Genomic DNA, 19,794 nt, shown 5'->3' with positions numbered 1-19,794 from the left:
ATAAATAAAAATGCTTACTTCAAAATATAAAATCAACAATGATGGCCTCTTACAGTCCACTACTCCTTCACTGGTTTTAAGTTTAATGAAAAAAAATATTTTTGTGAACCAGCATATAAAAAAATGGAAAATTTACTTCTGTACAAAAATACATACTTTGTTTAGATCTGGAATCGCACCATAATTATATATTTATGTTTTTGACTGCTTTTGTAATTTTAATCTTAAAAGAACTGAAAGCTGCACCTTATTTTCATGTTTTGGAAACATTGCACTCTCAATTTACAATTTCGGCCCTTCCAAACTGAATTCCACCATAACTTCAAATGACAATACATCTCAAATACTTATATTTTTACTAATTTGCATGTGAAGCCTACTGAAAATCCAATTTTTCTTCCATTTTGCATAGCATACTAGCATGTAGGGAAATGTTAAATATTGGCATGCATCTCAAAACATGGATGTGTATTTTACTACAACATAAAACAACAGAAAATACTACTTTTTCCTAGAAAACAGTAATGGTTTGGATTCCATTTAATCAGAACACAACAGTAATATGATTTTGATGCATACTGTGTTTGTCAGCTTGGAAAAATATGCATTATTTTAGTGAAACAAATGGCAAAGCCAGAGCATCCAAATGACTATACAATATTATTGGTGGTACCTGACAATGATGGGCCACTTCTCTGTAACCATGAGCATTAAAGCAATTTTTCAGAATAATATATTACAACCTTCAACTGTACAATGCGGTTGGATGGTGCTTCCAGCTGTAAAGACATACACAGCTTTATTTTCTTCTAATCCAGTTTACTGCATAGGAATCAAAATGGGTGTAGAGTGGGGAGTTTAGTAATGAAAAACTTTCAGAAGAAGCTAAATTTTTACTGTCAATGTACTAACCACTTAATGAAGAAGTATTTTAAATCATTATTACAGTCAGTATTTTCAGCAGAAGTACACCACATCACCAAAATAAAGCAAATGTACATGAACTAAAGCCATCACTGCCTGTCTCTGAAAAGCTGCATGTCTGTCAGACTTTAAAACATTATTAAACTTTCACATGGCAACAACAGCATGCTCCACTACAAAACACACCAAGACTACAATACTGACAACACAACTTCCAGTGCAGCACACCTCTGAATTTGACTCCACAGCTTTAACTGCTTGAAAGCACAGTATTACTCCATGTTGCAACTGGAAAATATAATTTTCTCGTGCAGTGTTCAGGATGCTTTTTCTTTTTAGCATAATTAGATCTTAATACACATATATTTTGGTGATCAGTTTTACCCAGCCTTTTGTGCAGAGGTAAAACAGCCCTCGGGTGAAAATCAAAAATAGTGCTGGACTGTTGATAACAAAAGCCCACTGAAACACCAAGTTTACTAATTGTATAAAAGAGCCCATATGTCATTCTCTGTGATATATATCAGTGACTTCTAATAAGATACTCTGGTACAATACACACACACACACACTGCCCCAGTAGAATGTGCTTCTTTTGAGCGGGTCATATTACCTTGGACTGTGAATGAATTACAAAAGTATTAATGGCCATGTTGCTCTTTGACAGAGAATTCCCCCAACAAACCATATCAATAATCATTCAGAAGTGGTCCTGTAACTGCCATTTATTTTCACATTTTGCCTGTCCCTCTGAAAAAGGCTACCTGCATTCTGTATACTTCTAATTTCTCATTGAGAAGAAATGTAACAATACAGTGGTCACAGTACCATATTTCAACTTGCTGCTGCTAGATGTATACACTGGCTCCCAACAAGCAATATTATTTTATTTGATAGTAGTCATGTGATGACCCTGAGCATTCAAGTGCAGCATGCCTCTTCACCCCCTTCCCCAAAAGGTCAACTACATTCTGTGTATAAGTCTGATGTCTGATTGTGGAGAAAATTAAAGACACAATGACTACAGTTATTTACTTCACTCTCTTGCTCTTAAACACATGTATTTAAACACCTTCTCCAAAATTTGCTGTATCAATAATTGTTTTGTATGAGCCATGCAACTGGCATTCACTTTCATTGAAAGCTTGCCTCTTACAAATATAGACAACTACTTTTGGCAATCAGCTGTCTTCTGTGACTGCTAAAAGTAGGAAGCAGACAAAGTAATATAATTTCAATTGTTGCTATAGGGCACGCCAGCCTTACATCATAAAAATTAAATAAAAAATAAATGCAAGTATATAGTGCAGTGGGTAATGAGTACTGGTAACACTACCCACAGATCTGTCTGGTTTCCTGCTGAGAACTGAAAAGAATAATTACAGAAAATTTTTCAACTTGGAGTTTTCACACAGTATGTACTGTAACCAAATACAGCAAAGATACAGAAATGATAATCAGTATTGTATTTCATGTTGAAGATGGAAGACTAAAGTTACTGCTACATAGACCTCCCACACACAATGATCAAGCTACAAATAAATAAAAATTTAAAATAAATGTCTCTTCTGCTTTGGCTTAGTGTCTGCTGTCAACTATAGCTCAGTCTTTTCACAAACCAAGTCTTGTATGTCCATCCAAACAGGTAAATTAAAACTAATTGTGTCTGACAAAGCCATATCTGGACTAGAAAATACTCATTTAGATGTTCAAAATAAGATTTTTATTTTATATAAAATAAAATTGCAAAGTTAACCATATTATTATATCCACTAAAAGACTATAAGCAGTGGATGTTTTTTTTAATATACATGAAACCTTGAAAAGAAATGCATACAATTACACAAGAAAAAAAAAAGAATGATAACCTAAATACAGGAAAGTAACACTGATGATTGCATCTTAATGAATTTACAAGAACAAAATTAGGGACAACATTACTGCAACACAAACTAACACAACCAGCCTAGCAATACACTTGGCCCTGTGACCTTTTAAATGGATTTATCGGTAGTTACTAGGCATGCAGTCAAACATAGCATTGATAAGCATGTTTTCTTCAAAGCACTGTCTGGTTAAGTGATTTGCTCAAGGTCACACAGTAGACAAATGAAGTCTGTGGGAACCAAACTCTTTACCACAAGAAGAAGCTTTTAACAGTTCACAGCCTTCATCATTTTCCAGTAGATTAATTTCCTTAAGTATCTTAACACTATGGCTAACCAATATCTTTTTTTTTTCCTGATTATTTTCAAGAAATAAAGTCTCAGTTTTTTCAAGTGCTTTAGCAAGCATCCTTTCACTGTAGGATGCAATTAACTAATAAAGGCACTATTTCAAGATGTAATGCTATGGTACTTTCTAGGTTATTTGAAGTATGAAATAAACAAATACATAAATATATTGGATACATAAAACATCTGCATGAATTGTGGGATACAACAGTAATATCAAAGCTCATACTGTATTATAGATGATGTGTGAGTCAAACTTATTTATATCTAGTTTTTAGCAGCTTACATTTATATGTATGTTTACTATTCAAAATGTGCCTCTGTTTTAGAAAGCAACAATTGGTACAATGTATAGGAAAAAGTCTGAAACTTAAATATCTCTCTCTATTGATTGCAATAATCAAAGAATTGTCAAAAATCCTCCGTAGGAACAGAGTAAAAATATGAGCCACAGTCAGACAAATGAGAGGTGTGGTCTAGTTACTTTAATGTTGCTTCCAGCTACAGTACTACACTAAATGCACTTAAATTATGGCGTGCTGGCTTATCTGGGTCCCTTCTGTCTGAGGTGGAGTCCCATGCTGAGTAATTCCTATGACCAGACAGTAATTATATCAGTTTAAAAAATTCCTTTCCCCAACCCATCTATTTGCACAGATGTACATACATTCTCTTTAGTACCCTGCTTCTTACTTCTAACTAGGTAACTTTGACAGTATGTAATTTTCACACTCAGCAAGTGCCAGGGAAGATTGAAAACTTCCACACCTGTTTGCATTCAGTTGCAACTTCAATGATCTTATGAACCTAACGTCGGGTGATGGCAAAATGGAACACCAGATGTTCTAATTTAAAGGGACACTCAGAATTCTGCAGCATCCCGTTATTTTAAGTTCAAAAGCAGTAGGTTTTTAGCCAGTGCTGGACAGCTGAGAGGTATGTTTGTGCCAATTTGGTTGTAGCCTGTGATACTGCAGGCCAAAAAAGAGAAGAAGGGGGGGGTGTTGTCCATATCTCAGAGAGTATACTAATTCCATGCAACAACTTGGGCATCATCAGAGTAAACAGAGTAAAAAGTGAAATGTGCAGTCCCAATTCTTAAAATCAATCAGTACACATGCCCTCTTCATAAAGCTAATCCAAAGTTCTAAACAACTGTTTGAATTTCAAAACAAGTATTACAAAAATAAAAGTAACCATTAGAATTCAATAATAGTCTAAGCAATGTTAATCTCACACTATATGATAAAAATGCTTATATCTAGGAACAGTAAAGATTATGCTAACAACCGAGTATACGCTCATTTTAAAGTTTACAAAAACAGAAATGTTAGAGTTGACCATGGGAATGACGTGCATACTACTGACACTATTCAGCACGGCTGGCTCAACTAATTATAGTGAAGTGATTGATGATGAGGTAGTCATTGAAAATGCAGTTGTAAATGACAATGGGTATTTTTTAGAGAATCACCCAGTGAGACACTCGCAACAACTACGCAAGCGCAACCAGGGTGTACGACAGTACGATTATGGCAAGGGGAGAGGACAGAGATTGTACACCAACAAGAGGTGGTCACAGGGGAGCAACAGACCACAAGAGACAGTGGCCCCCCACCTGTTTCTTGTCCCACTGTTGTAACAACAATACAGGATAACGATGTCCTGGACTTTTCTTTATTTGACTGTCAGTCACCCATTGATTTAATTTTTGATGAAGTGAATTTATTCCCAGAACATGATTATTCAAATGCATTTAACAACATGAATGATGTTTTAATTGCTAGGAAATATTGTACTGTTGATACATGCAAAGTTGGTGGTGATGGTGTAGATTTGAATGAATTTAGAGATTACTGATGAATTGAATACAACTGGACCTAGTTGCAATTTAATTAGAGATGGTACTGTTTGTATATACAATTTTACTTGTTTAGAATTGACTGAAAATTATCTTGCCTTGTTTAAAAAGGGTTTTACTTTTGTTCCTGCCTTTAGGCAAGAGATTGCCAAAACTTTAATTAATTTTAAACTTTACACAAGGCAATTGAATCTTAAAATGTACTTTTTCAACAACCCTAGTCCTTGGACAGGCAATATTACAACATTAAAAAGATCTAGTACATTTATTCCCCCTGTCAACCCCACAATACATATTTTTGAGCAGATGTGTGAATCACAAATAAGGAGGTTGTTCAAGGGGATGAGAGGAGTCAATGACAACCTGACCCCAGGTGAAAGATTTTGCCTCCACGAATTAACTTCTACTAAACTTTACAGGGTGATGAAACTTGACAAAGGGGGAGGGGTTGTAATTATGACCAACAACGATTAAACTAACAACATGTTAAAACTTGAATAACACTACAACTTACACTAGGGTTTCGAGACATGAAGTCAATAGAGCTTATATCAAGACTGACTGGCAGTTATATGAGTGGCTAATGGAGGGGGTACTTGACAAGAATGAATATGACTATCTTTTTGTTGAATCACCAGTAATCCCCTCTATTTTTGGGATTCCCAAAATCCACAAAAATGTCAACAATCCACTATTTTGTCCGATAGTTTCGGCTAAGGGTTCAAAAACATAAGCTATGGCTTCATTTGTGGATTTCCACTGTAAGAACATTCTAAAACAACTGCCGCATATCTTAACGGATACTTGCCATTGCCTTGAGGTGATTAGGAACACTCCCTTAGGAGAAAAATTCTCTGTGGTTACTATCGATATAATACATTTATTCTCCATCATACCCCAGGATTTGGGACTTGATATATTTGACAATTGCCTTCAGAAATATAGTGGCTTTCATACTGTTAAACGCAGTTTAATTATCGATTTAACAGAAATGATATTGTCAAACAATTCTGTCATGTTTGAAGGTGAACACTTTAAGCAGGTTACTGGCGTAGCCATGGGCGCCAGGTGTGCACCAGTTTATGCCAACCTCGTGTTGGTGGATGGGTGTTCACCTCGGAGTACAAACACAAGGTAATATTATACTTGCGTTACCTTGATGACATACTGATTTTTTGGAGGGGGACTGTGGAAGAAATTCAGGATTTTATTAACTATTTAGGTACAACTACATAATTTTTTAAATTTACCCACAAGATACATGGGGATAGTTATGATTTTCTTGATATATTGTTGTATAGAGATAAAGAGAATGTCACCTTAAAATCTAGTATATATTGAAAAAAGACTTATTCAAACTCTTTTTTGCATTTTCAGAGTTGCCACCCTTTTTTTCAGAAAAAGAACTTCATGAGGGGACAAATGGTTAGGTTGTTGAGACTTATCAGTGACGACAACCAGTATGAAATAGAAATATCAAAATTGGTGGATATGTTGATTGAAAGAGGTTACCCTCACAATATGTTGATGAAAATAAGGTTACAGACGGAGGAGAAAAGATACACAGTCTTCACACCAATATTGAGAGGGGGCTTGGTGAAGGACATTAGAGACAATATCACTAGTATTAATAAAATTAAAGAAGATTTTGAAGGAAGTAACAAGAGGTGGGCGATGATCCTACCATACAATGATGCTGCTGGCAGGATCAAGACTATTATTTATGACACATGGCTAAGTGTCCTCACTAATGATGTTACAACTATTGTAGGCGACACACCTGTTTTCACCTACAGTAGAGGTAAGAACTTGAAGGAGTTGATGGAGATGGAAGTTAATTCTGACTTGTATAGGAATTCTAGAATAAGCAAATGTGGCTTGTGTAGTACTTGTAAGTACATTAACAATGGTCCCTACGTAGTAGTACACAACTTCAGTAGAACCATCAGATGTCCAGGATACTGCAATTGTAACACCAAAATGGTGGTATACATTGCTACTTGTCTAAGTTGCCCCACATTTTACATAAGGAAAACTATTAGAAAACTAAGACTTAGGATTTTGGAACACACACGAGACATAAGGAATAAAAAAAAAAAACTCTAATGCTCTTTTTATACATAGTCAGAGTTGTATTAATTTTAAATTTTTTTTTTTTGTAGTGGATAGAATCCCACACAAAAGGCGGTGACACTAAGACCTTATTGGAGGTCAAGGAGTGTTTGTGGCTGCTTAGGTTAGATGCATCTAAGTCACCAGGGATCAATGATCATATTTCACTGTCTAGTATTTTAAAACACAGGTCTTATTGTGTCTAACATGACAGCAATAATTTACACGCAATTACTAAATAGTTAAGCATTAACTTATGTACATTATGCATTTTAAAAAAAAACTTTTAAAAAAACTTTGAAACTATATAAAATGTACAACAGACATGTTTTTAAAATTGGTCATTACTGTTTAAGTATTAGGTAGGGATATTTTATACAGTATGTTAGGGTAAGGCATTTTTATCATAGTGTGAGATTAGCATTGCTTAGACTATTATTAAATTCTAATGGTTACTTTTATTTTTGTAATATATTTATTTAAGTATTACTTGTTTTGAAATTCAAACAATTAATTGTTTAGAACTTTGGATTGGCGTTATGAAGAGGGCGTGTGTACTGATTGAATTTAAGAATTGGGACTTCACTTTTCACGTTTTACTCTGATGATGCCCAAGTTGTTGGATGGGTGAAGGCGCTAAGTGAAACTGGTATTTCATTTGTACACTGTTCGTTGGCTTTGTCTTGTCTAATAACGTCTTTGATTGTCGTGGAGCAGAGTTGGTCCACACTTTATTAGTTTAATTCACTATTCATGACTCAGTGGAGTATACTAATTCCACTTGCATATTTGTTCAGTAAAGTTACAGAATGGCACAGTACCTAATGATTGTAATAGATCATATATTGTTTCAGTCTTTATAGAAATATGACAAAAACTAGAGACCAGGTACTTCCAAGATGGTTGCCTGTGGATCAGTAGCATAACATCAGTTCTCCCAGTGTGAAAACAGTAAGTGAGAAAAAAGTACCATTTAATTTTTTAATTTAATTTATTAAAATTAAGTTAGTGTCTAGTAAATACATTGAATGCCAGCAAAGAAGAAATTTGGAAAACCTTAAAGAAAATCAACCAGAAAAGGTGAAGTGAAAACACTGTCTGGGAAGGATTCTGCAGCTGTTCAGCCAAAAGCAGTTCAAACTTCAGCTTTGGTTAAAGAGATGGCTTCCAGTAATTTAGATGAAAAATAAATCAGATGTACTCAGAAGTGATTACAATAAATGAAAAACTGAAGAAATATATGAATTCAAACAAAAGGATGGAAAAATAGAACAAGCTTTAGCTAACCATTCAGATGAACTGATAAAACTGCAAAAATTAGAAGACAACGTGAAGAAAAAGCTGACTGAACATAAGGTTTCTCAAGAACTGTTTTAAAAAATAGAGTTAGAAGACATAGTGCTCAGAGAAAAAAACTGAGATTTTATGCTGTACCAGAGAAACTGGAAGGAACAAATTGTATTAATTTTATGAAACACAAATAAGCAACTGCATTGGTGTTTCATAGCAGAATTTAATTGAAAGGTGCATCAAGTGTATGCTGCAAACCTGGCCATGAGAAAGCTGCTAGACCTATATTAGTAAAGGTGAAATCATTCTGGCAGAAGGGCAAAATATTAAAAATTGGAGAGTGTTTGTGAAAAATGATTATTTACTGTACACCAGGCAGAAGAGAATCAAATTTATTCCAGCAGTCAACAAATGTCAAAAGACAGGTGTGATATTCAAGCTGCTGTATCCCGCTGTCTTAAAAGTATTTTTTCCTGAAAGATCAATATCATATTGTGATGTAAAACAGGCAAAGGGGGAAATAAAAGTTTATCCAACAATAAAGTGAGTCATCAAGCAACAGGGGACTCTACTTCTCATTCTATTCTTCTGACTGTAAGGTTCAGAGAGAGACTTTGCCAGTGAAACATTTTCCAGTGTTACAGAGAAAAATGCTTAACAGTCAGAAAAAGCACAGGGGTTGACTAGAAGAATCAGCACTCCCTTGGAATGAAACCATAGTCTAGTGTTGGGTGATGAAGATGAACAGGAAGACCAGCAACTCTGAAATTAGTGAATAAATGGAAGACTATAAAGCATCTTATCACACTGGTGAGATATGTTTTTTGAAGAAAAAGTAGCTGAAAAACACGGGACTTTTGTTGACTTTAATAAATTTGTGAGTGGACTGTAAAGCATATACTCCACTTTATATCATTAATGTTTAGGGCACTAAAATGGGGAAAACTAAGTAAAACAATTTTTGTTAATATTTCTATAAAACTTTTCATATGAGGTTACTAGGCCCTTACAAGCCTAGCAAGAGTTTATCCCCAAAAGAAACCTCAGTCAGCACCTGTTGCCCCTGTCAGTGAGGGACACAGGTGGAACCTCTGGGAAAAATTTGTCGTTTCCCATCCACTCATCAAGGTTGCACTTGAAAAGGGTCAGTGAGGTGCTCTGTTTGACATATATGGGAAGTCTATTCCAGAGATGGGTGGCCTCTGAGATACAAACCTGTCTCTCCAGCTGGTTTTGTTAATGTCACATATTAGGTGCAGGGTAGTGCATGAGGAGTTAGACTTATGGATATGGAGCATCTCTACTAGAGCAGGGTCCAAGATTGCCTTGTAGGCAAGACACAGATCACCCCTGAGCAACATGTACGATATCAAGCAGAATTATAGTGATTTGAGCCTGTCTGCATAGGACAGGTGTTGGAGGCCATGGATTCTCTTTGCGAGGTATTTCAGTTGTCTTTCCAGTTGGTGCAGATGTTTGGAGAGGTACATCCCAAATGGAGCATTATACTCCAATATTGGTTTAATGAGGAAAGGGTATAGAGAGGTAATAGCCTCCTTTTTTTCTGAATGCAATCCCTTTACTTAGATGAACCAAATAAAAAGCTTTTCTGACCACTGCCACTACATGATGGTCAAATGTGAGGTTATCAACATGAGTGCCCAGGTCTCTCACCACAGGTTGTGTGCTTAGGGGGTTGCCGTTGATGTGGTAATCAGTAGGGATCATGTTTTTGCTGAATGGTATGATGATACTTTTTTGCATTTAGCTTGAGGCCATGACTTTAGCACTAGTCATTTGTTTCTGTGAGACCCTCTTGCAGTATATGTTAACATAATTTGGGAAGTCAATGACAGCACCCAACTTATAGTCATCGGCAAACTTGGTCAGCCACAGGCCTTTTGTCTTTGCGTGTACCTCCAAGAAATAGATGCCAAACAGTAGGGGTCCCAGGACAGATCCCCGAGAAGCTCCACTAGTAACAGGTCTGCTATAAGAGGTGGAGGTTGCTATTTTGATTTTGAGGGTCCTGTCAATGAGCTAGTTGGCCACCCACCTGATGAGATAGGGATTTACGCCAAGTTGTGTTAGCTTTTCGATGATGCCGGAGTGGGGGATTGTGTCAGAGGCCTTGGCCAAGTCAAGGTAAGCTGTATGTACTGACTTTCCCGCATCCAGTGCCATGGTGTTCAACAGGCAAGATCTGCCCTTGACAAATCAGAATTGGGTGGGGTCAACTGCTTGGAGATTGCCTATGTCCTTGTTTATGAAATCCGCAATAATATGCTGCATAGCTTTACAGATCAGACTTGTCAAGCTAATAGGGCAATAGTTTCCAGGGTCAGTAGTGGCACCACCTTTGTGCAAGGGGATGACAATGGTGGTTCTCCACTCTGCTGGAATGAAGCCAGTACTTAGGCTGTGGCTGAATAGGGTGCTCAATGGTGAAACCAGTTCTTGCTGGAGATGGTCGAGACTATATCCTGGTATACTATCAGGTTCCATGGAAGCTGTGTTTTTTTTTTGCCTTGGATAGGGCCTGTAACTCTTGATCTATGGAGATGTGAGGTGCAGGACAAGTATTGGGGATGTCAAAAGGGCCTTCGGGGGGGGACGGGGGGTGAAGTTTGTGTTAAATGTTTCTGCATGCAGGTTGGCTAAGTCAACAGGATCAGTGTAAGTGATACTGTTAAGTACTAATTTGGAACAAACCTGGGCTTTGCCATGGAGGTTCCTGATGTAAGTGAAGAAGATTTTATTGTTTCCCTTTGTTATGGAGGTTAGTTTCAATTCATAATTGGCCTTGGAGGTTTTTACTAGTGATCTAATTTGCTTGTTGAGGCTAAGGAGGGAGTTTTTCCAATTTGGAATTTGTTCCCTTTTACCCTTGAACAACAGTTTCTTCCTTTTGTTGTAAAGCCTGTTGATAGAGGATGTCCACCAAACACGTTTGTGTTTCCTTGAGGAGCAGGTTTTAGTTCTATTGGGAATGGCTGAGTCCATGCAGTTGTACAGGTGCATTGACTACTGTTCAGAATAGTTGTCTGCATCTACTGGAGGTGTGTGCGTGTGTGAAGCTACAGATACCCTCCCTTAGGAGGTTGTAGTCAGCTTTTGAGAAGTTTTTAGCTTGATTTTGGCTGGGGGGTTGGATGGGATAGAAACTTTGAATGAGACAGTCCAATGGTCTGATATAACCAGGGAAGGACATACTATGGGAGTGGTGCAGCGGTCACCCATGTTGGTGAGAACCAAGTCTAGAATGTTATCTCCCATTGTGAGGGATGACATGAGCTGGTCTAGTGCATTAGAATTGATGAAGTTGAGGAATCATTGAGACAGTGGATTAGTGCAAGAATAGTGCACCCAGTCTATGGTGGGGTAGTTGAAATCAGCAAGAATCAGGGTTGTTAGGGGGTACCTTGATGGAGTCTAGTAGATCCAGGTAAGAGAAATGAGTGTCCTGAGTCATGGAGGGGGGGGGTCTATATCTAGCTATAGCTTGGATGGGTGCCTTGCCAACTGTCAGTTGTACCTGGATTAGTTCCACTACATCATGCTGGCAAACCAGTCTGGAGGTGTGCTTGTCCTTAATGAAGATAAGAGACTCCACCACCCTTTGTCTTCCTGACCTCATTTTGGGGTCGAAATGTGCGGAATAAGGTATACCCTGGTAAGGCAGGGGTATTCTCCACAGCCCTGAACCAAGTTTCTGTGACTGCAAAGACATTAGCATCTTTCAGTGTAAGGAGGGGTTCCAGTGAGTCCATTTTCAGGTTTAGGCTCCTAGCATTAAGCAGCATGACCTTCAATTTGCTTTTTGACAGATCTTTTATTATGGAAGGTTTGTTGTTGGGACCTTGCCTAAAAAAGGCACAATTGGGGAGGCGAGACCCTTGGCCAGGATCCAGAAACCCAGTGGTGAGAGGTGAAGGCCATCTCTGGCAAAGCATTGAGGCCTGTCGACCATATCATCCCAGGCAGACAAATACTGGATCCCTTTGGAAAGACACCAGAAACTAAGCCAACTGCTGAAGTCAATTATTTTTTTGTTGGTATTATGGTATACTTCTTGGTGAAGGTAGGATGCTGCTTAGGGCTAGGTTCATACCTGCCTGGGACACATACTCAGAGTTCAATCATGTCTCTCTTCATATAGACCAGGGAGGTATGTCTTAAGTCATTCACACCAACATGTACAATGACAGTCGTGTGCAGAGACTTAAGTGCCTGCATGATGTGGCATATTCTGGCACCAGACAAGACAACTGACTGTGACCTCCTCCTTGTTGAGCCTGGTGAGGAGGACATCACTGTGTCTCACAACTGAGTCACCAATGACTAGTGTGTTTGGTTTATTGCTATGTCTTGTGGGCTGTGATGGTTTATTGTGTTGCCATATGGGCTGTGTTTGAGAGGCACTGATGTGTTGTCTGCTGTGTGTGATGTATTTGGTATTATGTGTGGAATGTTTGTGAGTGTGTTTTGGAGGTCTCTACTGTTTAGATACTGTAAGTTTTTATCGAGGTCCTTTGCATAGGTGTGTGTGTGTGTGTGTTGTACTTGGCTATGTGATGTGAGCAGTGTGATGTCTGTGCTGACAATCTTCTCTTTGTCAGGATTACTGACAGGCATGAGAGAGCATGGACTCCAGGTTACTGATGCACATGCATTTCTCGCAGGTGCTAGGAGAAGATGGTTGTCAGTAAACATGAGGCAGTTGCTACACTGTCTCAGTAGGCCCGTGTCAACCAGCCTGCCAGGTGAAAGTGATGGGAATTGTCCAGATATAGTGTTCCAAATGCTTGGGTAGACTTATGGAGAGAGGGTTTTGTTAAGGATTTGCCCACAAGAGTGTAGACCACAAGAACCTTCTTAAATGTAAAATAACTGGCCTGAAGCACAAATGCTAAGACCAAAGCTTAAAATGCCAAGAATAACAGATAAATTTAATTAGGCTACTAACAAGCAGTAATAAATACAACAGAATAAAAGCACTTGAACACTTAAGAGCACACAGCAAAAATAAGGTAATAAAGTATGAAGAACACAATTACAGTAAAAGCAGCTGAATAACGTGTATTTTTTAAGTGGAGAGGGAGGAAACAGAAGATAGTTCAAGATTAGGGAACTAAGGGGGATGGCCTGCCCAAATGCTCTCTCTCTACTTAGTACACAGAGCTAATAAGATAGGACAGGAAGGAGTATTCAAAGTCAAAGAAGCAAGGGGATAGTCCTATACAGATAATCTCACTGCACTATGTTGAGTGATCAAATGAAATTGGACTGGGAGCAGTGACCAAAATCAGATTTACAGCAGGGGCAGGCAAATCCAAAGCCACCAAGTTTAAGTCTACAACAACACTTGGGAGGGCAGGCAGGAAAAACAAACAGTGCAGACAACAAAGGACAAAAACAATAAAGCAAATATACAATATATATATATACAGCACAGTGCACACTGAGTTGCAAAAAAGTGTACTTAGTTTGGAATATCAGACAGTAATAGATTCCAACTCTGCACACAGCTAGGAGAATTCAGATTTGCTCTGCACAAATTCACAGAAATGCAGTTTGTATAATATAAAGTGCTTGTTATATACTGTAAAAATGTGTTGTGTAGTATGTAACCAGGGCTATTTTAAATGTGGGTAGATTATTTTTAGTGATTGCTGTATAAGTTAAAGATAGTAAAGTAAGCAAGTACTTTTTAGTTGCAAGAAATATAGGTTTTTATAATATATCAAGAGAAAACAAGGCTGGACAAAAGCAAGTTTAATGTTCATATGCTGTGATCTTGTGCTCCTGGGGTGGGGTGTAAAAGTATACTTATTATATGTACAATTATGATATTTTCTCTCTGTTTTACAAGAGTGAATGTCTGGATTACTACCTTTGGCTTGAGCTGTAAGGCATTTTTGTAAGCATGTAGGTTTTAAAAATAATTACAAATTATGAAACCCATGCAAATGTGAAGCTTCTTACAACTGCAGATATATTAGCTTTGTTGGTTTTCTACTGGCAAAAGTTTAGTGGAGTTGAGATGTCTGCAGCTGAGGGCAGCTATATATTATTTTCTGAGTGAAATTTACAAAAACTCATTTATGAGTACTTTTCCATGAAGACAAGCTGTCCGCATGTACAAGCAATTAATGTTGAGAATTCTGAGTATTTTTTGCTGAGAGATATGTGACATTTAAAGGAACAATGACAAACAGTTCAGTGAAACAAATATGTTTGAAATTATGGGAAGTGAATAAGAGGTAACCTCCCTAGCAGCTTTAATACATTAATGTAGTTATAAGAACAGTGTACAATTCATTTTATTTAAATACAGCACGTGCACTTTTTCTTGATGTTTTCTGAAACCATACAAGCTGGGTTTTTTTATATCTGTGAGGGAAAGAGAGAGAAAAAAGAACAGATAGCTGTCAGTGTCAGTAGGAGCACATGTTGTAGCATTCTCTTTAGTATGGCTAACTTTAATTTTAGGTTAAATAATTCCTGTAGGTGCAGCCATCACTTTGGGGCAATTGTTCCCTTCTGGACAGTTAAACTTCATGTTTTGAAGCTGTGCATAGTTTTGTGCGTTTGTTCCAAGTTAATAGCTGATGGGGGTGTTTTGTATTTAGTTTGTTTGAGGGTTTTCCTTAAAACAAAAAATCTTGAAAAATGTGACACTGGTTCACATGTAGATGAGAAGAAACAACTGTACAAAAGATTAGCCTGCCAAATATTAGTATATGCATTTAACACAAAAGCTGGAAATAGTAAAAAAAAAAAACTGTCATGTATAATAGGTGGAGATAATAGCATTTTATCATGATGGCTATGCTGTCCATATTATCCTGGAATATGAATAGCCTTACCAGTATATATATAAAAAAAAAAACAGTATTGCATTATATTAAGAAATGCAGAGTGCAAACTGTAATGCCGCAGGAGGCATTTGGAAAGCAATGAGCATATGAATTTGACAGAGAGGATTTCAGAATGGATATTCAGCAGAATGTCAGGGAGACAGAAAAAGAGTGCAATTATACTAATTTCTAGAGGGGCTCCAACAATAATATATGTGGGAAAAAGACACAAATGGTAGATTTTTAGTATTAAAGGGCTATTGGCAAAGGAGAAGGATTACAATGGCATGTATTTATATTACACAGAATACCACTATTATGGATCTTAAGAAAAATTTGGGAGAAATAATTCACTTTCATCAGGGTTTGTTATTTAGAGGTGGGGACTAGAATTTGATTTGCAATAGTGAGGATGTAACAAGGGAACTTAAAAGGTATAACAAAAGAGTATATATTTCTGAAGAAATTCATAAAACCATTTGGTATGGAAGATGTAAATTCGGTATTAGGAACTCTGACAGAATTTACATGTTATTCCCCATGGTACAATAACTTGGCTAGACTAGACTGAAATGATATTTCAGAGGAAGATGTGCATTTAAATGAAAGCTTTGACACACATCCAGTAACTATTTCTGATTATGCACTAATAAAAGCTAAGATACAAATGCAGAGTAATGAAGTAAAAACAAGACACTGGCGTTCTACCACCTACCTGTTAAAAAGATGAATTTAAAGAATGGGTATTGGAATTATTTGATAGTTACTAGGAAAGACAGAAATATTTTCGGAAGTTATATTTAGTGATTGGGATAAAATGAAAATGAAGTCTAAAAATAGGGTTGAAATAAAAGAGAAAGATAAATGGCTAAGTAGTAGTAGAAATTACTTAGAGGGTCTGACAAAGGTTAAAGTATTAAAAAATAAGGGGAATCTCACAGAATAAGAGGAAGAGCAAATGCAGAGTGCTAAAGAAAAATAAGGCAGCATCAGGATAACATGTATGAGTTTAGAAAGATTACAGTTAAGCAACCAGTTTTTGATAACTCCAGAGCACAAAACCTTTTAGCACAGCTTAGGCAATGGAATGTTGTGAGGTTTGTTGCCAAACTTGGGGAACCTATAATGAGAAAAATAACCAGAGACCCTGAAGAAGTTTTAGAGATATTCTGTAAATTTTATGAAAATTTGTATAAAGCAGAGAAATGCGGAAATCAAGAAACAGTACAAATGGAAATATTTATGTCCGACTTAATTGTGGCAAGATTATAGGTAGATGAGGCTCAACAAATAACAGTTAATATAGGAGGTGATGAGATAAAGACAATGATGTATAATCAATCTTCAGGAAAGTCTCCAGGAACAGATGGTATTCCTGTGGAATCTTGGGAATTAGGAGGGAAGAAAATGATAAAGATTGGAAGAATTTGTTAAACAGTATTTTAAAAAGAGGGGAAGCATGAACATTTAGGAAGAAAGCTGTAGTGGTTGTATAAACCCAAAGATGGCAAAGACCCTTCAGACCCAGCTTCATATAGACCCATTTCAATTTTAAACCACAATTATAAAGTGTTGATGTCTATACTTGCTAAAAGAATTGCAAAGTTGTTGCTAACATCGACAGACATGAATCAGAGAGGTTTTGTGCTGTGGAGGCAAACATTTTGCAATGTTAATAGAACAATGATGATCCAGAGGGAATGCAAGAAAATACCTCTGTTGCTGGTGGGTCTTGATGCAAATAAATCATTTAAGAGAGGAAGCTGAGATTTTATGAGTATGGTACTGGAAGCATTTGCATTCCTTTATACAACAGTACATTTAATTAGAAGGATATGTGAAGGATAAGAGACAAAAATTAAAGTGGGATCATTCCTCTCAGACGAGCTATGTATGAACCAGGTAAGGGTATCCACTTTATTCTTTATTTGTTTATATTTAAAGCTATTAACAAAGAAAATAAGGAACTCAGAAATACAAGGATATAATTGGTATGGTAATTAAGACAAGTTGGCTTTATTTGCCGGTGATATTATTTTGTACCTGCTAAATCCAGAAAAGGACATCTCAGCATTGTGTACCATTTTCAGACAGTTTCAAGTCACTTCAGGATATAAAATTAATGACAATAAAAGAAAGTCTATAGCCTTAAATTATGAACACACAAAAATTGGTTAAGCAACACCCATATTTATGGGCACATAAAATAAAATATTCAAAAGTATGCATTAAAATCCATCAGTTATGGCAGCTAAGGATATATGAGAGGACATTAAACAAAAGATAATGCAAACATCGAGAAACTTATTTATGGATAGTATGATACAAGTAGTGAAAATGTTTTTAGTCTCTTAAGTCTTGTATATGGATCAGGTATACTTTTATCAACCCAATGAGAAGTTGAGGACAATAATTAATAAAGAATTGAGGGAACTTATCTGGGAGGGAAGGAGAGAAAAAAAGTTGTGCGAAATAAATTGATCCTTCCAGTACATCAAGATGGTTTAGGTTTACTTGATTTGAAGGGATATTTTACAGCTACATAGTTAAAGGTCATATACATAACACAAGCAGAAGGTTATAATTCAAAGTGAAAAGGGTTGGTGATGAAGCAAGTAGGAAGTTCAAGGAATTGAGAGACAGAGTGGGATTTTGGATGGAGACCCTTAAAGAGAAGTATAACCATACAGAACATTATATTCATAAAGTAGTAGGAAGTATTCTAAGAACTAAGTTGAGATGAGAATGGAGAAAGGATATTTTACCAACTGGGATGACTGCAAGTAGGGGTACAGAAAATAGACAAGAGGGGGGTCTGGAATTTACTAGAGAAACCTGACAAAGGATCTAAGATATTGGGAGCAAACAACTCAGGTCAGAGTGGGATGAGGCCAAGAAGACCTTTGGATTGCCGGAGAGAGACGGCCTTCCCTACCAGAGCTTGATCTCAATTTTAAGTGAAAGACCTGCTCTGGAAGAGTTTTTAATTGGATCTAGAACTGAAGTAGGTGTTAAAAATGGATAATTAGTAGGAAATATATAATACCACATGATAATCTATAAGAATCAGAGGAGATTAGAATAGATTTGGAAGAGAAACTGGACAAAAACAATGTACAACAAGACAGTGGGAAGATGTATGCATGCCTCCCATATATGTAACCAAGTCCAGAAGGCTTAGGATACTTACTTGAAAGTGTTTGCATAGGTATTTCTATACCCCAAGCAGACTTCAAAGAATATTTCCTCAAACAGATAGCAAATTGTGGAGGTGTGATGGAGAAGAAAGAGGTAAATAGGAACATATATTTTGGGAGTGTAATGAATTGGCAGATTTTTAAAATTCCCTACAGAGTACTGCATCAAACATACTGGGTCACCAAATGTCTGTAAGCAAGTAAATAAATGATTCCTATGAGCTGGGATACAGGATCTGAATTGTCTTGACATAGTTAGGCATTAAGTTTAATTCTGTTGGCTGCCAGAAAAAGCAGTTACTAGAAAATGGAAATTAAAGTCTACACCAACTGTATTTGAGGTATTGAATATTATAAAAGAGATAAAAGAACTGGAAGAGGAATCTTTAGTAAAGGGAAGGAGCAAATTACATAGAAGTAAATGGAAATTGTGGTAACAATACATGCGTAATAATGTTCAGGAGGAAGAGGAGTGAGGTTTAAGGAAAGGCACAGATTATTTTTTTTTGTAATGTTAAACTGATGATAGCAAGGAAAACATGTGATGAATATTGTATTTAAATGGATAAATGTTGACATGGTTTGTTTTCTGTTAATGTATGTTTGCCTAAGTGATAATTTAATAAAGGCATTTCAAAAAACAGATACAAGTTCTTACCTCCATAATAGGAAAATGTTTTTGAATATTGTATATTCATGAATTTTGAAAGAAAAGGCTCTTGATTTTTTGGATCTAGGGAAAGATGATTGCCCATTTTGGATCTAGGGAAAAATGACTGTCCGACTTTTTTTTTTTTTTTTTAACAAGAAACATTGTTATTGAATTATCAGTTATGACATATGAAATCATACATTTATATAAATTAAATGAAAACAAACCTTATTGCATATTTCCAGTTGCAAACATACATCAAATATAATCTTTTATACAGTCAAACATTACATAGGCCGTTCAATTCCTGGCTTCCCTTAAACTTCATTCCTCCTCTAAAATATTATTCTGCATGAATCCCATTTTTTTCCTATGTAATTTGCTCCTACCCTTTTCTAAAGATCTCATTTCCAGTTCTTTTATCTCTGTTACAATATTCACTACTTCTAGTACAGTTGGTTTAGATATCCGATTTCTATTTTTTTAGTAATTGCTTTTTTGACAGCCATCAGAATTAAAATCAGCAGACCTTACTAGGGAATTCCGATTCTGTATCACAGTTCAAAAAACAATCATGTTCTTATTTACACCAATTTGATCACTTTTTAAAGTCTGGCAACTCATTATGCTCCCAAAAAATATGTTCCAAATTGCCTTTTTCTTC

Source organism: Protopterus annectens, chromosome 1.part0, assembly GCF_019279795.1.
Source record: "Protopterus annectens isolate FY-2018-M chromosome 1.part0, PAN1.0, whole genome shotgun sequence".
Lineage (NCBI taxonomy): Eukaryota > Metazoa > Chordata > Ceratodontiformes > Protopteridae > Protopterus > Protopterus annectens.
Note: the sequence above shows the minus strand (reverse complement) of the source record.